General features: G+C 35.8%; 1 pseudogene; it reads right to left on the bottom strand.

Annotated features, from left to right (window-relative positions):
- Window positions 1-9,326: 9,326 nt before the first annotated feature.
- On the bottom strand, window positions 9,327-9,646 carry LOC105499495 (protein mago nashi homolog; annotated as a pseudogene).
- Window positions 9,647-10,970: the final 1,324 nt, after the last annotated feature.

Here is a 10,970-nt window from a genome sequence, read left to right as displayed (position 1 = left end):
GTAGACCATTAGAGCTCTTTGCACCATGGTTGAAGAGATCCGTACACAATTAGGGGTGAAGTAAATTCAAGTGAAACTTGCCTATGAGGTCTGGCTTTCATAGGTTATTTGTTAAATGCTCAATCATTTGGAGGGTAGGGTGGTGGGTGTATTGTAAATTGTGCAATTTTTCTGAATAATGAAAGATATACAGAAAGTTCATTTTGTGTGTCTGGAGGCTTTCAACCTAGACTAAAGTGAGCATATGGGAGCATAAAGGAAAAGGACCCTAAAGGAGTTCCTATGTAGATATGGAAACAAGTTAAATGTAACAAAATCCATAGCAATTCATCATTGAGAGCTGAATTAGAATACAGAGTATAATGGATGTTATCATTGTCAATAATTGTTGGAGATTGCTTGTCAACAGATTGGATTGTTTATCATGGATGTTGACAAACTATAGCATAAGATCCTTGAACTTGTTACATATGTTTTAAATATTTCTATAAATATACATGTGCACATGTATATTTTGGAGACTAAAGTTTTTATGCAATATAAAATTCCAGAATTTGTGTAGTGAGGCTTAAAATATTTTTACTAAATGATAGAACTTACCACAACATTTACATACTCTATCATCCAATCATCTTGGTTTTAATGAAAATATTTGTCTTAAATATTTTGAAAGTAAAGCATCTTCATTGAATCAAAACTGATATTTTAATTTGAACTTTCCACTCTGAAAAGAATTTGTAGTCCAAACTTGTCATGAAGAAAACTGAATTAAATGAAAAATAATGATATGCTGGATAGCTCTAAAAATATCCAGAATAGAATTCTTGTGATAGTATAGTTATTTAATATTAAGTTCACTTGTTTTACTGCCATGCAGAGATTAAGTGGAAGCCAACTTTCAGTATAGCAGAAAGGGCCATGGACTTTAAGAAGAATTCCATTTATGATAGAGCTGTCTCCCTTATTTGTGAAATGACTTTGTTCAAGTCACTCGGTCTTAAGACAATATTGTATGGAAAATTACAAATAATATGTAAATATAAGATTATTGAAGATATACTTTACACATTTTCTAATGAATGGTATTGTTTATAAGTAGGTTATATAAAAATCAATATACATTCATTTCCATTATGTTTTCTATTGTAAAAGGGCTATGTGGTAAAGGTAAAGAATGCAGAAAATTAAAATAGGCAAAACGAAGAAATAGAGAATCACCCAAAATAATTCCAAATAATTGTTATCACATGTCCATATAATTTTCATCTACATTTTTATATGTGCATGTAGTTTTTTAAAGTATGCTTTCTTCTTTATATACTGTTATTGTGATGTTCAATATTCAATACATGTTTTATTGCTTTTCCCTTAACCTTATACTATGATCATGTTTTTTGGACCATGTGTGTACATGCTTTAATTGTATAAATTAATATATACTACTTAATGTAAGTTGTAATTTACAATTCATTTAACCATTTTCATATTAATTGAACACAAACAATGATATTTTCAGTCTATAAGAGGTGAATATTCTTTTGTATTAACTCTTGAATATGTTCTTTAGTATTACTGGATGAAAGAATAAACATTTTGAAGCTTTTGATATAAATTGGGAACTTGCCTTACAGGCAGACTAGCAGTGTGTAAAAATGCCTATTTCCCCACATCCTAGTCAATGTATATGTGTAATATATATACATATATACACCAGTTGTCATTCATTCTAATTTTGTTCCACAATGTTTTTGTATTAACTCTTAGGGTAACTTTACATACTAAGGTTATGAATCCTTTTTCGTATATGTTTTTCTATGTTTTAAGTTGCCCAGCTTTACTGAGATAGAATTAACTACTAAAATTATATATATTTAAGGAGTACCTCTTGATGATTTTATATATATATAATATATAGTGAAATAATCACTAAAATCCAATATTTGCCTTTAACTTGTGTTTACAATGCTTTTAAAAATGGTGTATGTGTTTCTAATTCATAGGTAGTAATGCTATATTTGTCTAACATTGTCTAAGAATGAAGAATTCTACCTGAATAAAGTTTCTGGATCATTGAGGCTTATAGTTTTTAATGCAAAACCTTAAAAAGAGAAAACCTTTTTTTTTTTTTTTTCTTCGAGACGGAGTCTTCTTCTGTCACCCAGGCTGGAGTGCGATCTCTGCTCACTGCAAGCTCCGCCTCCTGGGTTCACGCCATTCTCCTGCCTCATCCTCCTGAGTAGCTGGGACTACAGGCGCCCGCCATCATGCCGGTCTTATGTTTTGTATTTTTAGTAGAGACAGGGTTTCACCGTGTTCGCCAGGATGGTCTCGATCTCCTGACCTCATGATTTGCCCGCCTCGGCCTCCGAAAGTGCTAGGATTACAGGCGTGAGCCATCACACTACCTGACTTCAAACTATACTACAAGGCTACAGTAACCAAAACAGCATGGTACTGGTACCAAAACAGAGATATAGACCAATGGAACAGAACAGAGTCCTCAGAAATAATACCACACATCTACAGCCATCTGATCTTTGACAAACCTGAGAGAAACAAGAAATGGGGAAAGGATTCCCTATTTAATAAATGGTGCTGGGAAAATTGGCTAGCCATAAGTAGAAAGCTGAAACTGGATCCTTTCCTTACTCCTTATACGAAAATTAATTCAAGATGGATTAGAGACTTAAATGTTAGACCTAATACCATAAAAACCCTAGAAGAAAACCTAGGTAATACCATTCAGGACATAGGCATGGGCGAGGACTTCATGTCTAAAACACCAAAAGCAATGACAACAAAAGCCAAAATTGACAAATGGGGATCTAATTAAACTAAAGAGCTTCTGCACAGCAAAATAAACTACCATCAGGGTGAACAGGCAACCTACAGAATGGGAGAAAATTTTTGCAATCTACTCATCTGACAAAGGGCTAATATCCAGAACTTTCAAAGAACTCAAACAAATTTACAAGAAAAAAACAAACAACCCCATCAAAAAGTGGGCAAAGGATATGAACAGACATTTCTCAAAAGAAGACATTCATACAACTGACAGACACATGAAAAAATGCTCATCATCACTGGCCATCAGAGAAATGCAAATCAAAACCACAATGAGATACCATCTCACACCAGTTAGAATGGCGATCATTAAAAAGTCAGAAAACAACAGGTGCTGGAGAAGATGTGGAGAAACAGGAACACTTTTACACTGTTGGTGGAATTGTAAACTAGTTCAGCCATTATGGAAAACAGTATGGCAATTCCTCAAGGATCTAGAACTAGAAGTACCATATGACCCAGCCATCCCATTACTGGGTATATACCCAAAGGATTATAAATCATGCTGCTATAAAGACACATGCACACGTATGTTTATTGTGGCAGTATTCACAATAGCAAAGACTTGGAATCAACCCAAATGCCCATCAGTGACAGACTGGATTAAGAAAATGTAGCACATATACACCATGGAATACTATGCAGCCATAAAAAAGGATGAGTTTGTGTCCTTTGTAGGGACACGGAAGCAGCTGGAAACCATCATTCTCAGCAAACTATCACAAGAACAGAAAACCAAACACCGCATGTTCTCACACATAGGTGGGAACTGAACAATGAGATCACTTGGACATGGGAAGGGGAACATCACACACCGGGGCCTATCATGGGGAGGGGGGAGGAGGGAGGGATTGCATTGGGAGTTATACCTGATGTAAATGACGAGTTGATGGGTGCTGACGAGTTGATGGGTGCAGCACAGCAACATGGCACAAGTATACATATGTAACAAACCTGCACGTTATGCACATGCACCCTAGAACATAAAGTATAATAAAAAAAAATACACTTATGTGCTAGGCACTTCACACATATATTTGGTCTTCAAAACAACCTTGCGAAGTAGTTATTGTTATCTCCCTTTATCTGCTGGGGCCACTGAGGTTACAGAGTGAGTAAACAGTTTTCTGAGGCTCACACAGCTTATGAGAGGAAGACCTTGATTGGAGACTAAGCCTAGATCCATTGCTTTTTATACACTGAACACGCTCCTATTGTGTGTAAATATTCTGAGTCCCTCAACGTCTACATAAATGTGTAGGGCTTTATTTGCATGATGCTGGCTTTGAGGTTCATGATTACTTCTTTACAATTTGTTTTTTATTCATGCCTCCTCAAGCACCTGGCTGAGGCAAGGTGACTGTAAATGTCCTGCTCTTAGCTGACAATCGCAATGATAACAAATAAACAATTATAGAAGTGCCACTGTGTGCCAGCCAAAGTGATCGGTGCTCTGAGCTTTCCCCTACCAATGTTTCACTTTGCTAATCTTAGTCTATTGTAGCATGGAAAACAGATAACCAGGTTTCTAAGAGCTATGTACAAAAAAAATGAATAAAACATTTTTTGAACAGAAGTCTGAGAGACTTTTCTATAGTAAAGCTCATGTTTTGTTTCAACCTGCTTCCCTCAAATACATCGGTATTTGTGTCACTATCTTCAGTAAACACTTTAGTGACTTTATCTCATTTAGTCCTTAGTACAATACTGCAGATTATAATTATTATTCATTTTCATTTTACAACTAAGGGCACTGCAGTTTGAAGAAAATAAATAACTTACCCGAGATTCTGTTTCGTAGAGTTTATGGTTTCTGTTTGGAACTCTTTGTCTGCTGATTTTCAGCTGGGTTGTCAGATAAGTAACTTTAAAATAACCTATGAGTTACTGTATCAAAGCATTCAGCGGTAGGGTCTGCCTGGAGAATGTCAAAGATGGGAATATGGTCAAACTTTTTGTTTATGTGTGTCCAGCTACAAAGAAGATCGATGTATTTTTAAATAAGGTTGAATTTAATGCAATAGCATGATATCCAGGCTGAAAGTGTGTATTCCTTGCTGAACGACAAGTATCCACTCCTTTGCTAAAGATACTATGAGTGTACTAAAAAATATGTTTCCTAATATGATGAGAATGTTTATATACGACGAAGTACACAGAACTTACAATAGAATAGTGATAGTGATGCTTCAATTCAGTATGAATTTGTTGAATGCTTATTATTACATCCAGAACCATATCATATGATAGAGTTGGGGGAGATGTAAATATAAGTGGGCAAAAAGCACCAAAATGTTGGATAACTATACATTACTGAATAAAGTTAGTAGGCATACCTGTAGTACAAATGGCTGTCACTTCAAATTTATTCCTAATAAAGGAAATTTCAAATCAAAATTCTTAAATACAAAATCTAAGAAGTACTATTTACTCATTTTTAATGGGGTTTTGATGAAGAAGGTGACTGGAATGAGAGATAACTTCTTCAGTTTAGGGGAGACTAATATTGTATTAGTTGGAGGTGTTTTGTGGCAACTCTTGGTAACCAGAATTAAACAGAGATACTGCGTAGAGGTAAGAACAGAAAGCAGAGTTTAAAAAGCTGTTCTTTGGAATAAAGGAACTAGGGGAGAATTGAGGGTCTAGGAAGTAGGAATTACCATCACCAGTGCAATAATTCAACTCCAACTGTTTACTATGTCTGTCTCATTCTGCCAGAGAAAAATTATCTGGATGTGTTAAAATCATTGTGAGGTGGTTAGAGAACTTATTTGTATCTTCCTCAGTCAGGAGCTCAATTCATAAATGATTTTAGTTATTTGATTCATAATCAGTACTTGTGATCAGAAAGTCAAATCAAAGGGCTTAAAATGAAAGATCTAAAGTGTAAGAATCATTGATTTATTCTATACATCATCTTGACTGCTCTTGCTGATTTTTCTGTTTTGACTGCCCTGACCATCCTAGACCAAGTGCACGCACCTCTCTGTCACATTGGCTTTGACCACACACCAGTCTAGACCTGTGGTGGCGTCTGGGGACTGCCAAGCTGATTCCTAGCTTCGGTTCCTCATGGTTGGCCCCCCTTATTTTTCCAACAATTTTCCAGATTTAGTCAAATATGTTTGGCTTGAGGTTTAATCTGGTACTTCACTGAAGAGAGAATATTATTGGTAATCCTTATTCCTCCTCTCCCTTCAAAGCAAAAAGGCACACATATCACTCACATATTTGTGCTGCTCTAAGTTTTACACGTGTTCTGATCAGTAAAAAGGGACGCAACATACCATTGTAGTAAAAAGCATGGAATCTGGAGCCAGTCTGCCAGGTTCAAATCTCAGGTCCACCTCATACTGTTTGACCTTGGGCAAGTCACTTAGCCCCTTCAAATCTTAATTTTATTATGTATAAAATGGAATAATAGTACAGCCTAACATTTAGGATTGCCACAAATATTAAAAGAATTCCTCCATATGAAATTCTTATGTCTTTTCATGACACATATATTTCCATATATACATTAACTGTCATTATTAGTGAAAAATTCAAATGAATCCTGGTCAGTATCAGAGAATCTTAGGCTCACTCAAAATAGATGGAATCATATTTCTAATAAGAATTAATCATTTAAAAAACTATAAATGTCTTAATTTTTAAAATTTCAAATCAAAATTCTTAAATACAAAATCTAAAAAGTACTATTTATTCATTTTTAATTTATTCTAATTTGTCAAAGTTATTAATTTCCTTTATCAAAGTATACTATTAATTCAAAGTATTCAAAAATGTTCTGAACATTATGGGATTTCTACCTTAAATCATTAGATAGCCACAACCACTTCTTGTAAAAAACTAGTGAATATTACATATATATTTCTTACATCATAGTATTGTAGAATCCATGCATATTTTCAAAGAGTAATTCCATGAAACCATGGCCAAGGCAGGAAAAATGGGCAACTAATATGGTTATAAGAGGCCTAAATGGGCACTTATGTGGTGCAAAGAGGCCTAGCGTTCTCTTTTCACCAAGCCAGAACACCCATTCCATGTTAGATGACCCACCTCCATTCTGCTCAAATAAAGAGAAACTTTTTTTTTTTTTTTTTTTGAAACGGAGTCTCCTTTTGTCGCCCAGGCTGGAGTGCAGTGGTGCGATCTCGGCTCACTGCAAGCTCTGCGTCCCAGGTTTACGCCATTCTCCTGCCTCAGCCGCCTGAGTAGCTGGGACTACAGGCGCCCGCCACCCCGCCCGGCTAGTTTTTTGTATTTTTAGCAGAGACGGGGTTTCACCGTGTTAGCCAGGATGGTCTCGGTCTCCTGACCTCGTGATCTGCCCGCCTTGGCCTCCCAAAGTGCTGGGATTACAGGCGTGAGCCACCGCACCCGGCCAAGAGAAACATATTTTAAACTTTAGCAGTGTACTTATGTATAAAAGGTGCTGTGGGGGTCTACTTTACATGGCATAACTCTTTCCGTCTTGACCTGAGGTATGGTATGGTGCCACACATACTTAAAACCCTTCAATGGGGGCTCTGTCACTTACAGGATAAAGATTCAACCCTTTAGCTCACATACCCAACCCTCTTGGAGTTACAAAGTGCTTAGAATTCTTAAAAGGGGCCATGCATTTTTTTTTTTTTTTTTTTTTTTTTGGTACCTGTTGGCCCTTCCACCTAGAATGCCTCTATGCCTCTTGTTTGCCTGATAAAATCTTACCCATTCGTTCTTAACTCAAATGGTATACATTCAGGGAGTCTTTGCAGATAACCTGTTAAAGCTAAATGCTTCTGATATAGAAGCACCTCTTCATCGTCTTGAGCCATTTATCTCATTGCTATAGGTATTGGTTTACATGTCCCCTATCAAACTTCAAACTTCATGAGATAATCATATAATCTATAGTATTTAGTGAAATTCCTGGCAGTATTAACAACAGCAATAATACAAACCATCATTTACTAAGTATTTATTACATAGTAGGCACTGTGCTGTTTTACCCAAATTATCTAGTTTAGATTATCTCCATTTTGAAAATGAGGAAATTAAGTCAAAGAGGGGCTAAGCCTGCTCATAAAGGTTACATAAGTAGTGAGGACTGAGACTTGGTTATTTAGCAGTTAACAAACACTCTCCCACTTCTCAGTGGTTTACAATCACTAGGGTTCATTTCTTAGCCCTATTCCATGTTTATGGCAGACTGGCTATCATTTTGCGCCATGATCTCTTCACTAGGGCACCCAAGCTCATAGAATTGATGTTTTATCTAAAATATTTTCAGGTATATGACAGAGATAAGAAGACATCCTGATAAACCATGGTGCACTGGCTCTTAAACATTCTACTCCGAAGTGAAAAATGTCACTTGCTCACACTTCATTAGCAAGAACAAGGTTAGTCATGCTATCATAGGGTGGAGTAGTTGGATCTTTCCCCAGAGAGTAGCAGGGAATACCCTAAACAATAATATAGTCCACCACAGATACTAATTCAGACTTTCCAGACTCTAGGGCCCATATTTAACCCCTGTGCTATACATTCTCCTACTACATATCTATTTGTGAATAAACACTACCAAATAGATTTCAGGTTTCCAATCTTCTAATAAGAGAATAAATAGTAAAAATAATAGAAGAACAGCACATGTAAATAATGAAATAAAAACTATCCAGATGAACTAAATAGTCTATAGTACTATTTAAGTAGTACTTAAATGTCATTTTTTCAAGCCCCTTTCCTGGTACATTCACTGGCCAATAGAAATACAATGAGTTATGTCCAAGTTGGTTGGTAGGGAGGACCTGTATTATCACAATTTACTCTCAAAGTGAGACAAAATTTATTTCATTCAGAATTTGATAACAAAGCTATCAATCACTCTGTCTGAGGATGAAGGAGGAACATCCATTTGTTCTCCAGATATAAAACAATTTTTTTTTTTTTTTTTGCTTTTAATTTACAAGGATTCTAATGAAGAATAAAGGTTGCTCTTTGGAAGGAAGAAAATATACAAATTCCTTAAATAAAATCAGTAAAAGGCAAAAAGAAAGTGATAAGAATTATATACTAGCCCATACTGGTATAGGATTCTTCCAGTAGAATACCTCAGTCATCTGTGCTATATATGAATAAGTAATTAGTCTATTGAGAATATTAATGATTGTTGGAGCCTGAATTTTTTGTGAATTCTTATTGCCATGGAATTTAGAATATATTCCATTACTTGCAAGTGATATATCAAAGTGAGAGAGATTTTATTTATTTAAAATAACATGCATTTTACAGTATCTTCAGAAATGACCTTTGAGGCCCTTAGGATTACAAATAGGTTTTTAAGTTTACTTGTTATCCTTATCAATATTTATTAGACACAATCATTTATAGTTTATTAAAATATTACTCTGATATACACAAAAATTTTCTGATAGTGTTGATTAAAAACAGCTATATCCACCCTCTTTGTGTCCACATCAATGTTTAATCTAGATTGGCTTAATCTTGAAGTATAATTCAGTAACACTGAAGACCATATACTTCCTGTTCAAGATATAAAATATACTTCCTGAACAAGATAATAAAATATTCTTAAGCCTTCTGGATCCTTGGATTGCTTAACATCAATAACAGAACCAATTTTAGATGTTGCGAAAGAAACGTGTTCATGTCCAATGACGATTTCAAACTCCTCCTAGTCAGGAGGAGGCCACAGAGCATCATACTCTTTGGTAGTTTCACTGTCATTAATTATTCTCTTCAGCTCCTCCATCATACTTTTATATATGTAAACCTCTTTTCTGATCATGACATTATCCTTGTAATTACTGTCGTTGACACATCTTAGTTTTTTGTCTTGTTGGAATTCAATCTCCAGGAACTTGTGGTCAAATTTGTCCTTATGACTCATGTAGTAACGCAGATAAAAGTTACTCTTATGGCTTGCAAAAGGCACCCAAGATCAAAAAGCAAACTGTACCTCTGTGGTCTGTGCCCTACTCAAATAGGTGTTCGTTGTTGTTGTTTTTTCTGTTTTTTTTTGTTTTGTTTTGTTTTGTTTTTTGACAGTTTCACTCTGTTGCCCAGGCTGGAGTGCAATGGCGCGATCTCGGCTCACTGCAACCTCTGCCTCCTGGGTTCAAGCAAATCTCCAAATCTCCTGTCTCAGCCTCCCGGGTAGCTGGGATTACAGGCATGCGCCACCACGCCCGGCTAATTTTTTTTGTTTCGTTTTTAGTAGAGACGGGATTTCGCCATGGTGGCCAGACTGGTCTCAAACTCCTGACTTCAGGTGATCCGCCCGCCTCCGCCTCCCAAAGGGCTGGGATTATAGGCGTGAGCCACCGCACTCGGCCTCAGATAGGTTTTTAGAAGATTCGTCATGATATATTGAAAACGCAGATCAATAAAGGATTTTCTCCCTATCACAGTAGAATTCTCCATTTTCCTAAAGTGTGTTAAATTATACCTCATTGACAGAGTGGTTACTAAGAAATATAAAATTCTAGTTTAGGAACCCCTGCCAAAAGGAAGATCAGTCTGAAATCACAATGAGAAAAATTGACCCACATTGACAAAAATTGCATTAATTAGCATATCTCAGAACACATATTTATCAAATGAAGTTGGCTTTATCTGAACTGTCTAACAGAGGATCAGGGGAAAGGAGTTAAGGGGAAACTCTGGTGATTGTAAATCACCAAATAACCATATGCTCTTTCCAAGTGAGTTTTTCTTTTTTTTATATAAAAAAATTGCGTTCTCTGTAAATAAAGCTTTTTCGGGCTTGCAACCTCTTCTGAGGCATCTATTTTGTTTGCCATCTCACCATCAAATCACTCTTCATATAAAACTGCAGAACCATCGTTCTTAATGTCCTCTTTAGCTCACACAAATCACTGCTTGAATCTTTGTTTCTGGCAGATGCAAACAGTAGGATCAGTTCCCTCAACTATCATTTTTGATAGGAGGTGCAATTTTATAAATTCAATACTATTGCCTAATGCTAAAGATTTAAAGTGAGTTTTATTTTCCAAATGTGAACTCTTCAATTGTATTAAGTATATGAAAAATTAAATTATATATATACACATTTACATGCATATATGGATATCAATGTGACTTCACAAAGT

This window comes from Macaca nemestrina, chromosome 6 (assembly GCF_043159975.1).
Source record: "Macaca nemestrina isolate mMacNem1 chromosome 6, mMacNem.hap1, whole genome shotgun sequence".
Classification (NCBI taxonomy): Eukaryota; Metazoa; Chordata; class Mammalia; order Primates; family Cercopithecidae; genus Macaca; species Macaca nemestrina.
This window is presented reverse-complemented; position numbering and strand designations above follow the sequence as displayed.